At 37.3% G+C, this 22,305-nt stretch overlaps 1 protein-coding gene across 7 annotated transcripts in view; it reads right to left on the bottom strand.

Moving 5' to 3' along the window:
* Window positions 1–22,305, bottom strand: part of znf469 (zinc finger protein 469) — a 288,811-nt gene that overhangs the window by 188,951 nt on the left and 77,555 nt on the right. Inside the window, exons 4-5 of one of the 7 annotated variants that reach the window (XR_013796566.1) lie at window positions 20,795–20,992; window positions 19,494–20,210 (exon numbers count right to left, since the gene is read on the bottom strand). The exons of the other annotated variants lie outside the window; for them this stretch is intronic. The gene's annotated coding sequence lies outside the window, so the exon portion shown is untranslated. Of the gene's footprint in view, window positions 1–19,493; window positions 20,211–20,794; window positions 20,993–22,305 lie in introns of those variants that run through there. 7 annotated transcript variants of the gene reach the window in all.

Here is a 22,305-nt window from a genome sequence, read left to right as displayed (position 1 = left end):
TACACATAGGCCAATTGTTTAATGTTTTCAACTAAAAGAAAACTTTAACATATATTGTTGTGTATATTGCCTAATCGTAAGCTTAAGAAATGGTGACAATTTTTTTTTTTTTTACTTAAAAAATAACGTCTTTTTCGTTAAACATCATTTAAATAAACGAATATTCGATAATTATGAGCCCAAATATTCGAATGCAATATTTTTGAAAAATGGCCATCCCTACAAATAATAGTGGAGTATGGAGTGCCACAAGGCTCTGTGCTGGTTCCTTTGTTGTTATTCTTGTTGATGCTTGCTTTAGGTCAGGGGTTTCAAAGTCATGACTCAAAGACAAAAAAATATTCAAGGAAACTTGAAAGTAAAATATACTAATAACTTGAGAATCCGTGTAATGTATGCATAATATTCTTTTTTCTGCTACAGTAGGAAAGATGGAGTTGTTCATTTGTTTGGTAAATCAGTAAATATTTTCTTATTCACAGCATTCAGCACGCATGCATACCTGCACATTCTTGCTTTTCATGTGAAATCTGATCTCCTAATGATACAACTGTTCAGGGCAACCTGTTAATTTTCCCTCTGTGGGGTTTTCATGAGACTTTCATGTCAATGATGACAACATGGACAGGTACATGGAAAAATATTAGAAGTAAACAGAATTTCCACTGAATGATTAAAAAATTTACTTAAACTAATGCAAGTTTCTTCGTATATGACTGAGAAGCAGATCTGTAAAATAAAATGAGCTGTTTCCTTATGTTAAGTTTTTAAAGTTACCCAGCAAAGAGCAGTGAGTGCTTTTCTCTTGTTCTAGTCAATATTATAGTTAATACATATAGTAATAAATCATTTTTAATTTAAAGTAATCAATAAATAGCCTACAAATCTACATGATTAAGAATATCAATACATTTCATGTTTTAATAGAAGCATGAGGTTGATTCTGAACTTTATAAACTCAAAAAGTGCATGTGTTGTGAATTCACACTCAATGGATACACCAAGGTTTAGAAATAAAAAATAAATAAAAATTGGCCCATTTATCCTAATGCTGTTTCCAAAACAGGTCTCAACCTAAATGAGTTTGACAACCCTGCTTTAGGCAATATTATTAGGAAGCATAAAAAAAAGCATTGTTATGCTGAATTGTTTCTTCTCCAGACCAGATGTTATTATTTTTCGGTCTTCTTAATCTCAAAGTAGAGATCTCTTAATCTCTGTAGAAGTGCTTGGATCCTCTCAAGGTTTCTTCCTCATCTACTTAAACATCCTAAGGAGTTTTCCTTGACACCATCATCTTGCTTACTGGTTTTTTTTTTAAAGTAATTAAAGTGTAACATGTTTTAAATTATGTTTTCTAAAAAGTGCCAAACAAATTGACCAATCAATAACTGAAAGCCATGCTTTACTATAACCTCCGAACACTTCTTGTGCAAGCCGTAGGAACTGTTAAACAAAACCCAGTGCTGATAGATGATTTCAACTCCTATTCTGTGGTTAAAATAATTTACTAACCCATCTCCACAACTGGACGAGGTGTGAGGTTGATGATTAAAAGTCCATGGGCTGAGGAGAGTTTAACGACGGACTACCAAGCGGATGAAATGTGGTGTGTGAAAGACCATTGTTATTATGGCAATAATTCAGCATAGACTGAAATTCTAATGGATTGGAGGCCCCTGTAAAATATGTGAACACACACACCCATACACACTCATTCCCGTCACAAAATTTCATCCATATTTTTGGGATGGAAAAATACTGCAAATAAAAATAATGTTTTCGAACGCAGCACAATCTGGCCTGGTTCGACTGATTCCATCCTCAAATAGGGCTCGGGTTGATTTCTAAACTTTCCTTTGCTCTGATCTTGCCTGAAGTCAGATTATGTGGTCACTTGGACTCTCGTCCACACAGTTACGATGTTATCACACACCGTTCCATTCTGTATAAACAAAAACATAAGCTAATTGGGACAAAAGAGTAACATTAGAAGCAGATAGAGGGGAGAGTAAGTTATAAATAAAATTACAAAAAACAATCCATCAAACCAACAACAAAAAAGTCATATATTCTCTTTTAGCAGTTGACATTTGGCTTACTCTACTGGCTTTGAGAACCAAAGCAAACTGTAGACTGTTTAGCTCTTTTTAAATGACTTGATCAACCAAAACAACTGGCAGAGGATGTCTTCTCAGCAGGGACGTTCTGCTGTTGCCCTACACTGACACAAATCAACCATAAAATACAGAGCCATAAAACTTCCACAAGTCACATAAAACTTGATATCAGCACTAAAAGGTTGTTGTTATTATTCAGAAAACAGGAGTTCAGAAAACAGTGAATTTTAACACCGCAAAAGACTGTAGTTGTGAGAATGACATGTTTCAAATAGAAAAGACCCCATGAAACTACTTGAACAACACAGGTTCCTTTCCTGAAACAGGAAGTTGGGGTTGAACATACAGATCATCCCTGTTTCAAAAGGCTATACCCACAAACACAATTTGCTGTTCACTATTAGGGCTTCATGATGAATCAAAATAAAGGAAAGACATCATTAAGTAAACTTCACGGATTACTTACACAGAGAATATTTGTTTTTGATATAATTTACATAATAAAAAAAAGAGACTCCAAGTGTTGTAAAGACATACGTCTCAAGTCTTGAACGAACGTGAGAATGAACGTCACATTGAGAGAGACGGCAGAACGCGCATCATTTATTTTCTTTATTTTACGAAAAACAACATTTTGTTTTTATTTTGAGTGTACACAAATAAAAGAAGACATTTAACGGTTTTGAATGATGTATAACACTTATATGTAAGATCGAAATCTGCAGAGTATTTTGAGTCTCTTTTGCACTGATAAGAAAAAAAGCGAGCAGATCACGCCGGCGTGATTGCCGACCCCAGAGGGTTAACCCTCATGTGGTGTTCGGGTCAATTTGACCCGGAGAAGATTTTCTTTTTCCCGAAAATACTAGTTAATGTTATTGCTTTGGACTGAAACTTAGTGACTTTGTTCCCAAACGGTATAACTAAATCAATTTATTTTTATTTATTTTTTCGTTTTTTTTTGTGTGTTTTTTTTTACCTTGTTACAATTGTGGTGTTCCCGGTCAAAAATGACCGGCCTATAAAAAATTGCTTATAAGTCACTCATTATACCATATTTTCACCCAATCTTGGATTCAATGTTTGCATCTGATTAATCGTGGGCCTCATTTATCTTAGAGTAGGCATCAATTTTTTTGAGTAAAAAACAAATAATTTATGAGTAAATTTGGAAATATGAAAAAAAATATGAAAAAAATGGCTACTGTTGATCACACTAGTCTACTCTAATGTTTCACCAGGAATTTTGTTTTGAAACTTTTGTTTTGTAAAAAATATGGCACATAGTCACACTTGTGGTGTTCCCGGTCAAAAATGACCGGCCTATAAAAAATAGCTTATAAATCACTCATTATACCATATTTTCACCCAATCTTGGATTCAATCTTTTTGTCAACTTGTTCTCTTTCAATTAGAACTGGTTTTATATTTCTGTTTGCATCTGATTAATCGTGGGCCTCATTTATCTTTTTAGGAGATTTTTATCTTCATATTCTTAAAATAGCTAATTTCATATATAACTCCTCAACCCTGTAGTTCTTTTTTAACCTCTCCAACTTTATAGAAAATTATATTTACAGTAGTCATGTCTATCAAACACAACCTAGGGAGGCCTTTCTCAGGCATGCGAGTCATCACGAGCGTATGTGCTTGAGTCTGTAAGGGAAAGGCTGCACGTCTTTTCTGACAGAAGAGGGGGAAAGGTCATTGCGCAAGTACTTGTCCGCACTTCTTTGATCGCTCCGTGACTAGTTTGATTGACAGAAGACGCTGTCAGAGGCCTCTCTCTATATTGAACACAGCATTCCTTTAGCAGAGAGACAGAGTCCCTCTGTCAAGGACCATTACTGTCCGTGAGACTACCTACATATTAGTTGAAGTAGGGTGTGCACATCTTTCTGGGTCCTGGTCGATGATGGATGCCCAGACAATTACAGCAGACTGCAGCCTTGTTCTTCAGATTTATTCAAGTAATAAAATATCTCTGTTTGCCATTGGTTTATAGAGATGATAATCCAAGTCTAATTGGTTGGTGAAAAAGAGGTTTCATTACCGATGTATCTTTAACAGGTTCATTTGTGCAATTATATAATTTAAAAAAAACAATTCAATAAAAAATGTATTAATCATGCCCTTGTCCCGTACATCAATCCTGGATTGTGGCTACAATCATAAAGATTAATTAAAGTTTGAAGCACAAGCAGTAACCGACACTACAAGAAACGTGTCAGCCCAGAATTAGTAAAAAGCTGCCTGAAAAAAGGACAGACAAATGGATGGACAGATAGTATAAAGGGATGGACAGAGAGACCACATGGACGGATACATTGGACAGACACATCAGTAGAATTAAAAAAAGCTATTTCACAGGTGGATAAATAGGATGGGACATGCAGAAAGATTGACAGTAGACGGACGGATGAAAGGAAGAGACAGACAGTCAGATAAATAGACTGACTGAAGAGAGGAACTATCCAACAGATGGATACTAGATAGACGAGAGATAGACAGATGGACAAAAAAAATCTGGATGGATGGATGGATGGATGGATGGATGGATGGATGGATGGATGGATGGATGGATGGATGGATGGATGGATGGATGGATGGATGGATGGATGGATGGATGGATGGATGGATGGATGGATGGATGGATGGATGGATGGATGGATGGATGGATGTCTTGACAACTTGGGTTTTGGAACTGTCAACAAAATAGTTGCCAGTGGTAGTGATTTAAAAATGTATTCATAAATAATTGACATTATAAAATTAGAATGTTAGGATAAATGTTTGCTCTATTTTACATCACAGAACAATATTAAATATGGACGTGATATATTTTCAGCTCAATAAGCCTTTTCAAAGTTATTTGTGTTAAATGATGCTGCAGACTGCTCTGTCAGAAACTCACCAATGCCACAGAATGTACCATCAGAGTGGAAACTATTTCTCTCCTTCAACAACATAACAGACCAGCTTATGCAATAAGAGACAAAAACAACAATAAAATTCATAAGTTTGTTATCACAAAATGTGCATGGTAAAAAAACAGTGCAGTAAAGGTCTCAGACCAGACTCTACTTATTTTTGATAATTTTGATTTTATTGATAGCATAGGACAGAGACCAAATGCATACCATATTCTTTTTGAATGAAGGTGAAACAGTCACATTCACTAATAATTGCATACGCATGTTCTTTTACTGGCTGTGCACAAAAGGTTCTCAATTTCAGAGGAATTCACATACATTTTATATTTAAATTCTTATTAATAATAATAATAATAATAATGCATTATTAGAATAATAACATTTTAATATTAAAATTAAAGTTATTAGTACTTTTATTAATCTATGAACTAGGCTACTTAAACGATTGAGATTTAATAAATATTAATAATAATAAACCTTTGTATGATATTGTATTTTTTTCACATAATAAATACATTGATAAAAATAAACAAACCATTCTTTACAATAAATATTATCGTATACCATAATGGGTGAAAAAAAAAAAAAAACTATTCACCTTTGTTACACAGGAAAGTGTCTAGCCAAGCACACTGCTGGTCTCCACAAACAAACACACACACACACACACACACACACACACACACACACACATTATACAGCCTACAGGTTCCAGCATATCTATAAATATACAGGAAATCCCAATAAATACATAAATAATAAGCAGTTGTTGCCCTTGGCATACGGGTTTGTTTGAGAATATCTCTGTATATTTAAACTGCCACTCGAAGCTCCTGGACGGCTGGTTATTTGAGGAGAACTCTATACTCTCCATTCATGGACGCAGACCTCAGCCACACAAGCGGGAATGAATCAGGGTCTTTGACAGGGTAAATCAAATCAGCTGGAATATTGATTTATGTATCGCCATGTTTCATGACTCTTTTGCGCAATGACGTACACAAAACCCAAGTTCCAGAAGTAATTATCTAAAGATTTCTTTGGAACATTAAAGAAACATTACAAACTAGTGGAGGGTCAGCGGTCACCTCAGTTTGCTTTGGGCCTGTACGGCAGCCAATCAAAAAGCAGCACAGTGATCGAGCAATAAGGTGCTTTATGACTGCTAATAATAATCTATGAACTTCCTGTGCCAGTTTCCTTTCTCTTGTTTTTTTTAAGGTTTTTTTTTTTCTGTCTGGGCCAAAGCACGACGAAGAGAGAGGAAAAAATCCCAATCCAACGACAAAGTCCAAGGACATGTTTTGAATTAGGTGCGTTTTTTGACAGCGAGAATTAAAATGGGATCGTATTTATGGAGTCGAGAAGCTGACGGTGACATAACACTGAAGCCAAAGCTAGATGAGTTCCCTCAAACCATCTTGTAGTAGTTAGTAAGCTAAATAAATCCTTGATGTTGGAACCTTGAAAAGAATATTTACTCCTCGGCAGCATTTAGATTGTATTTGAAACCGTTTATATTTACTTAAAGTGATAGTGCACCTGAGGATGGTGATTTATAATGTTTAGCTTAAAGCATAAAGATTTAAAGGGCACCTATTATGACATTTAAAATGTTCCTAATGTTGTTTTGGGATTCCCCAACAACAGTTTTACGTGCATGCAATGTCAAAAAACACTTTTGTTTTCGTATAATATGCATTTATTTTTACCTGATTTGCTCACCGACTCCCAAATGATTCGTTCAACGACTCACTTTTCCAAACCCCTCCTTTGCGCGACGTTAATCTGCGATTAGTCAGATGACCCATCAGTGTTTACAGAGATAATACTTATTGTTTAACACGGAGTACAATGATGCTTTTATCAATTAAATTGTGTTATAATAATGATTATACTCCACTGCTTTGTAGTTTGTAGTAAAAAACTAAAAATAAGATAAAGAATTTAATGTTATGTTAGCGAGCATAGCCCAGAGTTCATATTGTAAAAGCACAATCAGTCTTTGTTTGCATTAGCCCGATGCATAAACATAACGTTTTTACAAAAAAAAAAAAATGCAGTTACGTTACTACGAGGTATTATTCTATTCTTTAAGACAACTCCGAAAACAACGACAAACACTTCACATATCTCAATACAATTGTCATTGAAGACCTAGAAGCTAAACGGTGCTTACACAACAAACAAAATAATTATTAAGCATGCTACATAAAACATAAAGGCTCGGACTATACTTCTGTGGTATAGTTATATGAATTGTAGCTACTTAGTCTTCAAATGCTCCTCCTTGGGCAGATGGAAAAAGTTGGCTTTTGAGTCCGTTTATATACTGTCTATGTTTGAGTCGCACTTCAGAACACAGCGTCTCGTCGCCATGACGTTTTCAAGTTGTCCCTGGCCTTGGAGCGCAATAAGTGGGCGTATCGTATTCAAATAACTTGACAAGTTGACGTCATCTAGTCAGAGAAAAAGCTTCGGTCTTCTAACGATTCATAAAAATGACTCCAAGTCGACTCTTACTTTTGAAAGACAATAACTTTATATACAGTGCACTTTCATATTTCAAACTTTGCAGGATGTTTTTGTTCACTTAGATCTATGTTACACACTACATGAAAGGTAAATTTCAAAATTCCATAATAGGTGCCCTTTAATTTAAAGACCATTTAATTCATGCTCTACGTTTTTTTGTTTTTTTTTCAGTAGTGCAATCTCTTTGTGAGAAACAGATAAAGATCTCAGTCATTATCTACTGAAAATCTTCCCGTACACATGAAGCTCTGAAAAACATCAGCAAAAGCCATTGGTTCTCTCCAACGTTATTATATTGACTCAAACTAATATAAAACATTTTTATTTAAGTTGAAATAAAATAACTAAAATTAAACAAATTAAAAACTAAAACTTTATTTTAAAAAACTATTGTCAACAACAACAAAACTAAATAGACAAAAAAAAAAACTAAATTTAAAATGGAAACAGAAATATGAAAAATAAAGTCTAAATCAAAATATTGACAAAAACTTTAATAGTACATCAATGATACTAAAATAAAACTGCTCATCTCTAACTCTTGTGACTGACTGACTGACATCCAAATTAGTTATGAAAAATCTGGTAGATATCAAATAAGTTGTTAAATACAATGTGGCCGATAGCCAATAAATTGCCAAAACTAAAATTCTATACTATTTTGTCTACATACATAATACACAAAAATCTAAGCTCAATGGTTTTAGGCAACAAAACATCAGTGTCATGGAAATTAAATAGATTAAATTAAATAATGAAATGTGAAATTAAATGTGAAATTAAATTAAATTAAATAATGAAATTAAATGAAATGAAATAATGAAATGAAATAATGAAATTAAATGTGAAAATAAAATGAAATAAAATAAAAGCAAACAAATCTCCATTTTTGAATACAAGCGCACATCTTATTTATGTGAACATCTCCCCTAAGTTCCAGAGTGGCTCCACGAGTCGCCAACATTTAAAAGCTTTCCTTTCATTTGGAAAATAACATCTGCACGAAATGACATAATCGTCGCTATTTGCCAGTTGCATCTTTTATCATCAGTGTTTTCATCATCACAGATGCATTACAGTGCTTTTAATGACGGCCGTAAATAAAGCTCAACCTCTCGTATTGAAGCCACCGCTCATAAAGACACAAAGAGCCTGAAATTCACAGGCCGATATGAAACCGGCTCCAGCTTTGACTCTGATACAACATGAAGTATCTGACAAGGGATATGCTTCAACTGGGGTCTGGATAATACCACAGTGAAGCAAAACCTGAAAGGATTCCTGAAGTGTGAGGAGTTCCTGGATTAATATCGAACACATGTCCGGAGGAGAGCAGCTTCTTCCAGTGGCTGCGCTTCAGGATTAGGAGAAGCGCTCTCATGGAAACAGTTCTGTTCTTCTTTCCACTCACACTTAAGCCCCTTCCACTTGCCTCAAATCAGCCGTCACATATTTCAACTGCTATTTTTCTTTCAACGGGAACCATTGAGACCGAATGATAAACAAGGCGTAATGTACGAAGAGGGAGAAGACGACGGTTTTCTGGCTCTGCTGTTCAGAACGAACTTTCCAAAACAATCCTGACGCACCACTGCCGTCTCCACCGAATGGTGTCTGGGGTGCACAAATGTGCCTGAACACACACGGGTGGCCCTGAAGAGATATGCAGTCGCATTCGTAATGTTTTCAGGTGTTTGTTGCATGTGGTCGATCTGTTGAAGTGATCACAGTATGCACACATTTCTCTCTCTGATGAGACTCTCGATCTTTCTGAGCTTCTGAACATTGGGTTTCCATTCCAAGGTATCTCTGGAGACTGGGACTGCATGTCTTTGCAGTGAAAAAAAATCATTACATAATACACTAACTTCTGAGAAATCGATACGTACACAGTCAGAGTGCTTATGGACGCGTCTTGTCTAAGACACGTCAGGGAAACAAGAACACAACATAAGATCTGGTATTTCTTCTGGAGTGATGAGGGACCTGAAGATTGAGACCATGATTTTCCATTACTTTATGTCTTAAACAGCACAGACCATGACAACTCTGGTCCACTTGGTATCCATTTCTGATTTGTTGGGTAGTCCCGCTCACACTGCAATTTCGTTGGACCGTTCCTCACACATATTAATGAAAAACATGGACGAGGAGAGACTGATCGTGGAAGTTGGATAAGAAATACTGAAAAGTATATCACTAGGAACACTCTTAGAAGAAAAGGTTCTATATAGAACCTTAAAAGGTTCTATAGGCACTTCGTATTTGGAACCCCTAAAAGGTTCTATACAGAAACCTTTTTTTTCTAAGAGTGTAGAACCTTTTAGGGGTTCCAAATACGTAGCGCCTATAGAACCTTTTAAGGTTCTATATAGAACCTTTTCTTCTAAGAGTGAATGCACAATACCGAAAAACTTCAAATAATAGCCCGGGCTTTTTATTTCCTCAAATCGCCGAACTGTACCGGCTTGTATTTGAGACAGGCGTCTATATGAGACAAGCCTTTAATTTAGTGTTGAGATGTTGTTCGTTGAGTGTAGGCCTAGAGATAACGATCCAAAGAGCATAGGCTGATAGACGGAAAGCATGACAGAAGGTTACCACATTATATTACGTTTTATTTATAACTAATTGTGTTTAACAAAACAGTTAATGTAGGAATTAGCCTACTATATTACCATATGTCTAAAGGGAGTTGCACACAGGACGAGAAGCGCAGCGCATTCTCTCAGTTTATTGCCAGCAATATTATGTTTAAGGACATTATGGAATTAAGATCATGTCTGTAGCTCTGTACTGTTATGATTGTACTGTACAATTAAATACAATCGTTGCTTAGTCTGCTGTCTGAATTAACTTTATCTCAGAGCGTCTGTTAACTGAGAATATTGAGAATATCACCTGAAAAAATCCAATTACATCAGCAATTTTCATTCAACCAGCTCATTTATGTAAATTAATGTAAAACTAAATATATATTGCAGCACAGGGTGAAGTCAGTATATACATAACGACGATTTGAGACAAATAAATGTAAATTTAATCTAAAACAATAACCCTTTAGATTATTGGCAGCAGACGAAATGATGTGACAGCCATGGGCTGAACAATACAGGTTACCGGTAATATCCATCGAGCCTATGAACTTGTTGCCCGAAACACATCAACAAGAAAGAATGAAGGTACCCTGTAAAACAACTGCAATCAAAATGACCCTGTTCATCACTATCATCATAACCGCAATCCTCAACAACAAGTTGATTGGCGAATTCCTCCTCCTCGTCGCTCTCCTCCACTTCTCCCTCTCCGGCCTCCGCTAACTCTGCCTTGCTTGCGTTAAAAGCTCCCGTCCAGATGCGCAGGGCTCTCTTGCGTGCGCAATCTGCACCATATAACTGTCTTAAACAGACGATTAGAAGATTAAACACAACCCGAAACTAAAAAACAGACCAGCTCTATTTGAGACTTGGCTATTATTTGAAGTTTTACGGTATATCTGTACTATTTCGATTATCAGACGATATTAGAGTTTGTTTGTTTTTACCAATAACGATTATAATTGGATATTTAATTGTTGAACCTCATTTTCTCTATTTATACATTTAGACTACATTTGCAGACATCCACGCTTAAATTAGTCTTTAAAAACATTAATAATTTAATAACTTTGTTAAATGTAATCCTCAGCAAATCTCAAAATGAATATCCATTTTCATACTACACATTAACATGTTTTGGTGTCTAAATTAATATGTAGCATTTAAACTACTAATTTTATATTTTAGCGTTATATATTATTAATTATTTTTAACAAATAGTATTGAATTTTAATATCGGCCATAACATAAAAAATAAGAAAAATCGGCTTATGCAACAGTGCCCATCCATTTTCAGCAAGTTTGGTTGCAGAACAATTTTTTAATCTCCTGTTTTCCCTTGGAAAAGTTATCAGTACTTTATGTGTGTGTGTGCGTTTGGGTGGGAGACACAGCGGGAGAAAGAGACTGTGTGCTTTCCATACATCATAAACCAATTTTGTGGCAAAAATTTTTTGAAATTTGTCGTTTTTGTCCGGTTGTTTGCTATGTTTGGTCAGTGTCGTTGTGGGTTTTGGTTCTTTTGCTGTTGTAAGCTGTAAGGCCCTTTGAAATAACTGAAGTCATTTGGCGAAGTGATATAGAACTGTGATGCGGTCAAAACCTGGAACTACTTTAACCGTGTGTTTCCCTGAAAATAATTACACACCTTAGAACATTCGTCAAACCAATCAGATTCAAGCATTCAACAGCCCCGTAGAATAATATCAATTAACAAGACCAATCAGTCTTAATGGTTCAAATTAAATTCCCCTATGGAGAAAATGAATTATATTTTTACTTCAGGAATCCAACTATTGCACTATTATCCAGAAAAAAATATATCTGTGCATTACTATACACAACAATTCTCTTAAAGGAGAACTCAATTTTAACATTGAGCTCATTTTTTTGTAAATTTGGAGTGCTGTCAATACAGAGAACAACGACAAAAATCAGTGTTGCCTACACCGTGTTATCCTCTTTTTAAAATTTGCACCCTGTTGACTTCAATAGGGCAAGTTTTAAACCTGCTTTTAGCCTCTTAACATCCTTGATGTGTCATACAAGTGCCCAGCCATGTTGAGTGATTCCTTCAGAGTGCACACGAGTGAATCTGACTGCAGTAGAAGTGAAAGATATGAATAAAAATTATGTTATATCAGCCAGCGCACATACCTGTATTTACTTCCTGTTTTCTGTCGAAGTCCAAAGTAGTCGATTGTCGAGTTCACGCGCGTGATCATAGGTAACGAAACCTATGCGCGTGAACTCGACAATCGCCTACTTTGGACTTCGACCGAAAACAGGAAGTAAATTTTGCAAATTTTAAAAAGAGGATAACACGGTGTAGGCAACACCGATTTTTGTCGTTTTCTGTATTGATAGCGCTCCAAATTTACAAAAAAAATTAGCTCAATGTTAAAATTGACCGGAGTTCTCTTTTAAGTTCCACAAGGAAAACCATAAAAAGTTGCCAGCCGAGGAAGCATCATGAAGTCATGAAAGGGTGCCATTTGTGACTTTAAAGGCATAATCAATACAGGATTTGTTTTCCATTGAGGTGAAGGAGGGAAGAAACGCTTCATTTCCATCCATCCACGGCAAATCTTTGCTCAGCAGGCCTTCCTGTCCACAGAAGTCAGAGCCGAGGGATGAGTGCATCTATTGCTTGCCCTCAACATCTCCAGCTCCAGAAAACACTGGTTTCTTTTCTCTTTCCACAGCTGCTGGCACCTCTTTGTGTCTCATTGAGATGGGAATAGGATATGTGACCTGTTTCCCAGCCTTGACATTTGTTTGCCATTTGAATGACATTCAGGATTCATCAAAAGCCAAGGATACCTTACGTACGATTAGCAGAGAAAAAGACACAGCTGGAGGCAAGACTTCAAATGGAAGTTTTCTTTGTTTTCTTCTAGCTCTCGAACTCATATTTATCTTGGTCTGCATTAAATGAAAATGTACTCATATGGATGTATCTCGAGCATGTCCAATATCACTTCCATTCATTCACTATAGAACCCACAAATCCAGGAGCCAAGATGCAGCAAAAACTTTCCACACGCTCTTTTTTTTATTTACTGAATCCCCAGTCTGACTAGTTACTGTGTCAAACATTATTCCGCTTTTTATTTTATTTTATTTTATTTTGTTGCAGACAATCTCACAATTTTCCCCTTGCGTAATATCCCTCAATAATATGCTCTCTTCCCACAGCACTCCCCGAATATCCCACAACACACTTAATTCCAGAGACGGCTCCAAATACTCCATAGTATTTACATGACCTGACTGCGGAGATTTCGGTTTGCTTCTTTTACCCCAATTTTATGTCCCGAGGCGAGTCATTTCAAATACCAAATCATGGGCCCAACACATCTGATGTCACTACATGTCAGCACTTCTTGTAATGTAAAAAATTGAGTTTTTCCACATCCCCAGAGCTCCATTAATAAACGCAGTTGTAGTTTTAAAGCGTATTGAAACCGCAGCAGGGCACCATTATGGACCAGAAAGGTAATGGAAAAAAATCGACATTCTCTTCTCCTACAAAAAACAGCGGTCATATCAGAAATATTCCACACTTCAATAGCTCCATATGTTCTACATAAAATCCCATTCCAGAGACGTGCTAACCAAGCACCACCTCCCGACATAAGCGCTCGTCTCAAAAGTGCTGTTTTTCATCTGACATCCCATGTAGGTTATTAACGTTTAATGGCTGCAGGCTAGCCAGTGATGTATTATTTCAGATGACACATCCATAGCTCCATTCGCACCTGTGGGAGGTTTCGAGAACACGAGGAGTCGTTGTATTCCTGTGCACATCTGTGGAGGTTTTTGAATATGTGGAGATGTTCGGTCAAACACTGGAGACGGTGTGATTCATCATTAATTGAATGTTGGAGATTCCTCTGCGTTAAAACCTCAACAAACCACAACATCCAGAGATGTGCAAACCGTTGTGGGAATTGCTTCCCTGACGATGTGAATCACGGCTCTTGGGATGAGCTGAGCAGACATGGACACCAGCTGCAACCCTCAGCTTGAGCAACCGGTGAATTGGGGAGGGAAAACCATATGACAGAGAGAGAACCAGACGAGTGCAAAACAAAACAACTAGTAAAATACAATATATACTCTCACAGATCATGAATAAATTTCATAACACACTAAACCTTCAGAAATTTAGATTCGCAACAGACTCTCTGGATCCTATTATGTCCCAAGACACTGCGGCTTTCTCATGTACCAGAGTTAGGATTATTTTTGGGTTATTGATTACAAGTACCCATTCCCTATGAGATCATTAGCAAAGAATACATTTACATGCGTCTCAAACCTATCCGATATGGATTGCAGTGCAATGCGTCTTAACACATTGAATACATAAAAATCTTGTAAAAAGAGCATACAAGCATCTAATTGTTTTAAAATGTACTACTCCAATTATACAGTAAAACAAACTCTCTAAGATAAACAGCATCAGGCAAAAATGAGCACCGCAAATCCTCAGGTTAATCTATCGTGTTTCTATTATGGATGCAATATGACCATTATTCTATTAGAAAGACTTCTTGAGGAGAGAAACAGATTGAGAGACTGAAGGCAGCCCTCCTGTCTGATATACAGAAGCTTTACTGCTCTTGGCTTGTGTTCTACTTAACGTTCTTTACTTTTACAGACACAGTATATCAGTCATACACCTCAGCCCTCCACTCAGGCACTTCTGAAGTCACAGAGCGACCAAATGGTTGCATTTTGCAATGCAACTTCATTTAGTTAGAGGTCGCACTGGTGCAACCAGCACGTTGGCAAACTGATATGAGCTGCCATTTCTGGTGCACATAAGAAACATCAAAATGAAAGTGGAACAAAATCGTGCTACTCGTTTGAGCTGCGTGGACCGTTTATCAGGATTTTCAATCCACAACATTAACCATGGATTTAATGTAGCAATGCTAACTGTAACCATGGTATTGTGGCAGAAAGAGTTGAATGTTATTTTACATTATTTATCTCAAAAACAACCTTTTGAAAGTGAATTTAAAGCACTTTTCAAAGGACTTTCAAGTGCTTCACACTTTGTCCAGCACTTCGAAGCTCTAAATATTATACAATTTTAATGTATTTTAATGATTTGTAAAATGAACACTTGATGGCAAACAATCACTTTTATTTTTTAAAAAAAGACATGAAATTACTACTAACAAGTAGATGACGGCAGATGAGTACGACTTAGCCATTTCCACTCCCAAATATATGGGGGGAGGGGGACGAGGGGGATCTTCACATTCTGACTGAAAGCAAGTAAAAAGCGCTCTTTTTATAATGAGATTTTACCAAACCAGGTACTAGCGCCACCATCTGTAGAAATGAGTGGCTCTAGTGCTCTCAAATGTTAGGAGCACTGAGTCACCCATGCCACAGCTACAAAATAGTTGAAGGAATAGCTCACACACAAACTCTGTCATCATTTAGACTACTCACCCTCATGTTGTTCCAAACCTGTATGACTTACATTCTTCTGGGATTACAAAAAAATATATTTCGAAGACTACCTCAGTGCCTTAATGTTGTTTTACACCCCACTGACTTTCTTTATATGGACAAAACAGATCAAACTTTCTTTAAAATGTCTTCTTTTGCGTTCCACAGAAGAAAATTCCATTTGGATTGACACCTGGGTCATACAAAAACATCTTCTAACTACACCAACACATAGGGTGCCATCACATTTACTGTTGAGCTGGTGTGTGTGTGTGTGTGTGTGTGTGTGTGTGTGTGTGTGTGTGTGTGTGTGTGTGTGTGTGTGTGTGTGTGCGTGCGTGCGTGCGTTGTATAGGAATCCACACACTCTGAAATTTCACACAAGGAAAAAAATCTGAAAGATTTCCTCAATTTTTTGCTGACCAACAGAAAGCTGATTTGTTTGAAAGTGACTGTGTGATCTGAGCTCTATAAATTGGTACACAACAACTCTTGCAGTGCCTGCAAGTTCTGCAATATTGACTACAACTTTACACTTAAAAATGTTCAATTTAATTGTTCATGTTTTAATTTATATTTATATTAAATGACACAAATATCTGAATGTAAGAATAGTTAAGCCAAACCAGTCGGACAGATCATAATACAAGTACAATTTTGACAACTTGTAATACCAAGCTTGCATTGTAGCAAATGGCTTACTTTAACAAACAATTATTTTATATAGGTCTCCAAAACCACTGTAAAGTCATTATACTGTAGAGTTTAACACAGTGAGTATAACTTTCAGGGACACAATTAAAAGATGCTAACAACTTTCAAGCTTAGTTCTCAATTGGCTGCAACAGGCTAAAAACTAAACTTAAGTAAACTGCCCATTTTGCATTTATTTATTTGCACTTAATTGCCTAGTGGATAGTCATATGTATATGGATCAATATTTAATATATAGACCATCATATATAGCCAAACCACTAGCTAGCCGGTTAGCGTAAGTGAATAGTATTATGATATAGTATTATCTCAGTTTAATATACAGAGACAGACAACTATAAGTATTCATCATTTCTGTAATTCTCTTTGGTGCCACTAGTGGTGCAAAAAATCACCCCCTCTTCTTTAGTAAACCATAAAACCCCCAGACTGTCACCCATTAAACTGTGTAATCCACATTTAAAGATGTTTAATCCGAGATGCCGTTTTCTCAGAGAGTTTGAGCATACATTAGGCCCAATTTGCAGCTTCAGTGGCGACGTCTGTCCCTAACCAAATAAGACCGTTCAAACCGGATACACATGCAAAGCAGCTGAACAAACAGACGATACATTACAGTGCAGTTCTGATGATGCTGACTGCTCTGCACATTGAGAGCCGAGTAAGGAATAATGTACATCCGACCGGTTGTTATCTCAGAATAAACCCTGACAGGGTGATCAGGACCCCGACTCGAAGCGAAGATTTACGAAATATTGATCGGAGTCAAAATATTTTATTAGGTCTTTAAATGCAAAGCTTCCACTGAGAGAGCGCTTGCTAGCGTGACAAGTTCAAACTAGTATCTTATAATCCAACAGTGTACAAAACTATAGTCGCAAAATGGCAGCAGCTGCATTTGTATGAAACAAGAGAGAGCAAATCCATGATACTTGATGACATAATTAAATAACTCTACACAAAATATTGATTTGACTGTTTTAATATTTTATTAGCTCACCAAACACAAAACTTACACAAAGAAAAGACTTCTGCTGCTGAAATATAGTAACTCGGATGAGCCTGTTTTATCAGTTTTCAGCGGCTGTTATCGGGGAATAACATACCACTGAATGGCGTGACTGACCAATGAGAATTAAGTATTCCACAGAGCCATGTAATGATGCAACTGCATAATATGCACAACAAAATACTAGTTCTCCGCTGATGAATAAAAACTTGGGACTATAGGAACAGGGGCAGTCCTTTTTCCACAGCCTCTGAGATTTGCCAGAGTTCCATTCACTTTCTTGGCTTTTCCACTGACTGGCCTGTGTAGTTTCTCGATTTTTAGTGTGGACGTATCAGATTTTGACCGAAACCGAAGTCATGGCCCATTAGGGCATATTAACAACATCGCACCTTCCAATCCTGTGATAATCCCAGGCAACTTTATACAACGCAAACTCAGCTTTAAGCCCCCAATAACCCTCCCACACAAGCTAGCAGCCTGCATCTGTTACTCGAGCAGGCCGCAATTGCACCCCAGTTGCCAATAGATGTACGTGTGCCCCATATGTCAGCCTGCAGACGTGCACACCAGAGAGTTCCCACCACACAGCTTGTATTTTTTTTTTTGGGCTGAGGGAATTGAGTATTGCTAAAAATTAATGTGCATGTCTATACAGCACACCGTTTCAGCAAATGTGTTTGTTTACCCATTGTAAATCTGCTTAGCATATCGTATAACTTGTTGAAATGGGCCCAGCTCTGTGTCAACATGAGCCACTATTTGATGCAGTGCGCGCTAAGTGACCCTTTTACACACTTCTAGAATAAGCATACCTGGTACGAACCCAAACATTTTCTATGCGAGACCATAAAAATCAAAACAAATTGAGAAACATCAGCATCCCATTTGACTTCCGTAATCTGACATATTTCTGAGTAAAACAGGATTTGATTTTTTCCATTGGGAATTTTCTTTGGGGTACATACCAAAATGAAGCCATTGTTTGGAATGGAGGTGTTGAAAATAGGGGCAAGAGGTCAACGTTTCCCTGGTTAACGGTCCCCATACTCGGATTCATACAGAACACACTGACGTTAAGCGATATGTACTATAGCAAATCTTAAGTTCGAGTGTGCTCTAGTTTATGCTCTAGTTTCATGTTTCTTTTGTATCTGGTTCATGTTTGTCAATAAAACTGCACATGGGTTCTCAGCTTCGACTAGCCTTCAATGGACTTAGTAACATATATTTTGCCAGCATACTTATTTTTAAGTCCTCTTAAATGCATTTTACCCGTCTGGTGCCTTTCACAGTAGAAGAACATAAATTGAAGTAAAGGCCACTGTATCTGCTCTCCGTCTTGCTTAAGACACGGTAAAGTCTGGTATGTGAAGAAAGTTGAAAAAAATGTGTGGGACAAGTTACGTCCCTGTTTGCTTCTCGGAGGGGTGTGAAAGATGGAGAAAACATTAAAGAACAACAAGAGGGTCATCTAGTCTAGAACTATTTTACGTAACTCCTTAAAAACAACTTCAGAACACTGGAAATCAGCCTATATCACTGTACTTCATTAGAATGATGCTAAATAATTGGGCTAGAAACTATAGCATCCCAAATGACTACACTATGTACTTGGGACTACACTATGTACTTAAACTACACACTATGTAGTCTAATGTTTAATGTATGACATTTAGAAAGCTAGTTTGTCATCCAGCATTGCGTCTAAGTAGAGTAGGTCTGGTTACACTTGTTTGAATCTTTGAATCTTATGTTTGACACGAATACTACAAAACGGCCTAGAATAGTGTGTGATAAGTATGTGATTTGGGAAGCAGACATATAATAGCTATAATAACCGAGTGATATCCATTCAAAAACAGCATCCACCGAAATGAAATCTCTTAAGTAACTGATTTGGACATTCAACATAGGTAGCAACAATGTATGCAACACAACATGCTCACTCACAGTAAGTCTCAACTCACAATTGATTCCAGTAGTTTAACATTAGCATGTTGCTAAGCTAACAAAACAATACTGTTAATAAGGCTAAAAACACATAGCACACAAATATTGTGCGAAATTACTAAGGAAATTATTCAGACTGAAAACTTTTCAGTACCAAATTAAATATTTATAGTCCATCTGCCAATTTTACTTTATTGTGTTCATTGCATTCATTCTGGGATTGCTTTGTCCACAAAAGATATGTGAGATGTTGGCTTGAATTTGACCATAAGAGATGTCTCAAAGGGCAGCATAATGTTGCTGTCTAGCTTTTGGAAAGTCTTCGATTCAGCAGTTTACTTAGGATGCCTTGAAATGCTTTCTAGATAGGCAGCTCACTAGATTTTGAGACAGAGCTAATATCTCTTATGTAAATGTCTAGACCCCTGGCCAGTAATAGAGGAACCACGAGTTGGGAAATGATTAAAATATCAGATCCAATACATCAATGTGACAACTAGTAAGCTAATAAACGAGTTCAAAATACCCATCAATAGGACAAATGCATAATAAACAGATGTACATACACATTACCCAGCAGGAACAGAAGTTTAAGAGATATATCAAGTCACCACAGGGATGTTCAACATTTGTTTCCACACAAGAATTAGATTAAATAAGGATCCACAGAAGCTGGGTGAAAATTATTTGGGGGAACGGGTTAGGACGAGTGCAGCAGTCCACAATTGACTAGAAAAAATCCTCAATGTCCGTCGCTGTGGCTGACCACTAAGGAGTCTCTTCTTTCTTCTGGAAACATAAACAATGAAGCTTTAAAACCTAAATGGTTTTACCAGCTCTGCTACCGACTACGCCAAGCCTGGGGGTGTTTTCCTGCCTGCACCGTAGACACAAAACAAACAATGTTCAACTCAGAGAGTTTGTGAGAAAATGTGACTAGCTGATTTAACTCTCATTTGAGATTAAAACGATAATGCAGTGATATGCATAACTTACATGGACCTTAATTTTCAAGAGAATCGTAAGGGGAATGCAGTTAAAAAATGGTTAGACTGTAGTGGCGTATCTACAGCAGGATGTCAGCTTGTAGACATCTAGATATATGAAGCAAGCATTTAAGTTATGAAAAGAAATATTATTCAAGTTATATTTAGAGAGGAAAAATTAGTTTGTTTCTCAGAACACCACTGCAATCATGTAAACCACTTTAATATACATGGATGTGATGGGGAGTTAGTTAAAAAAATAACTACTTAATGCATATTTTATATGTAGTGGGTTTGTAATGTTCATTTATTTTTATTATTTTGGCTGACGTCACGGCAGAATGCTTCCCACGTAATTTCCGCCTAAACAAGTTAAAGGGTGCGTGCCGCGAGACATGGTTGTTTTTGGCGTGGCACTGGTGTGAGCGTGGAGAGCTGATGCATGCTGTGTGTACCACTTGTATCATCCGCTTACCTGTTTGTGTTGCTGATAATACCCGGGTAGGTCGTAGGGCTGTCACTTTACGTTCAAAAATCCATTTCACAATCGATCGGAACAACCAACACAAGTTTCGAAAATAAAAATAGGGAATAGGCCTTTTAACGGCCTTCTCTCGTCCAGCTCGTCACGATACGCCCGCAGCGAACGCGCGTCACACAGCAACTGCAGGCTCTGACAAACACACATAACAGCAAATTATACTTCTGCATAATGTGTCTCTTTTTACAACAAAAATGTGAATTCTGCCGGTATTCAGACAGGCTCATGCATACAGATACAGATACGGGCTACTGGCTACAATCGCCTACATAGGCGAAATTTGTTTGACATTTCTAGTAAACACAGCCATGTTGAAGCCTGCAGTAATGTTTTTCATTGACGTTATGGCTGTCCACTCTGCTTATTGTTTTGCACTCCCGTTTGTCATTGTGCACGAAACTTCACGCCAATAAATCATCAGAAATATTGCTGACTTGCTCAAGCGCCCTCTTTTACGTTCGTTCAAATGCCTGTTAGTTGTCCGTGGATTTGCCTATATTTGGCGTTGAAAATGGAAACGTCTTTAGACATGGAAAATCTATTTTACAATCGATTCAATGAACACTTATGTCTCAAAAATCGAACAGGATTTTTTCACAAAAGCGACAGGTCTAGTAGGTCGTTTGATTTATGATGTGCAAAAAGCAGAATATTGTGTGTGCTTGAGCATGTATGTTTTTTAGTTTTTTTTTGTAGTAACAAATCTGTCACCTTGCTAGTACTGGGTTGGACCCTCTTTTGCGTTCAGAATTGCCTTAATTCTTCGTGGCACAGATTCAACAAGGCGCTGGACATTCCTCAGAGATTTCACTTCATACTGACAGGATAGCATCATGCAATTGCTGCAGATTTGTCAGCTGCACATCCATGAAGCGAATCTCCCGTTCCACCACATCCAAAGATGCTCTACTGGATTGAGATCTGGTGACTGGAGTCAGTTTCATTACAGTTAACTCATTGTCATGTTCAATAATCCATTTTTAGATATGACGTGGCGTATTATCCTGCTGCAAGTAGCCATCAGAAGATGCAGTGTGGTCATACAGGGATGGACATGGTCAGCAACAATACTCAGGTAGGCTGTGGCTTTTAAATGTTGCTCAATTGGTACTAAGGGACCCAAAGTGTGCCAAGAAAATATCCAACACACCATTACACCAGCATCAGCCTGAACCTCTGATACAAGGCAGGATGGATCCATCCTTTAAAGTTGTTTGTTTCAAATTCTGACCCTACCATCTGAACGCAGCAGGAATCGAGACCCATCAGACCGGTCAGGCCCCCCGTGTGGTCTTCTGCTGCTGTAGCTCATCTGCGTCAATGTTTGACGTGTTGCTCTTCTGCAGACTCCGGTTGTTACGACTGGTTATTTGAGTTACTGTTGTCTTTCTATCAGCTGAAGCAGTCTGGTCATTTTCCTCTGACCTCTGGCATCAACAAAGCAT

The sequence above is a fragment of the Phoxinus phoxinus genome, assembly GCF_949152265.1.
Source record: "Phoxinus phoxinus genome assembly, chromosome: 25".
Lineage (NCBI taxonomy): Eukaryota > Metazoa > Chordata > Actinopteri > Cypriniformes > Leuciscidae > Phoxinus > Phoxinus phoxinus.
This window is presented reverse-complemented; position numbering and strand designations above follow the sequence as displayed.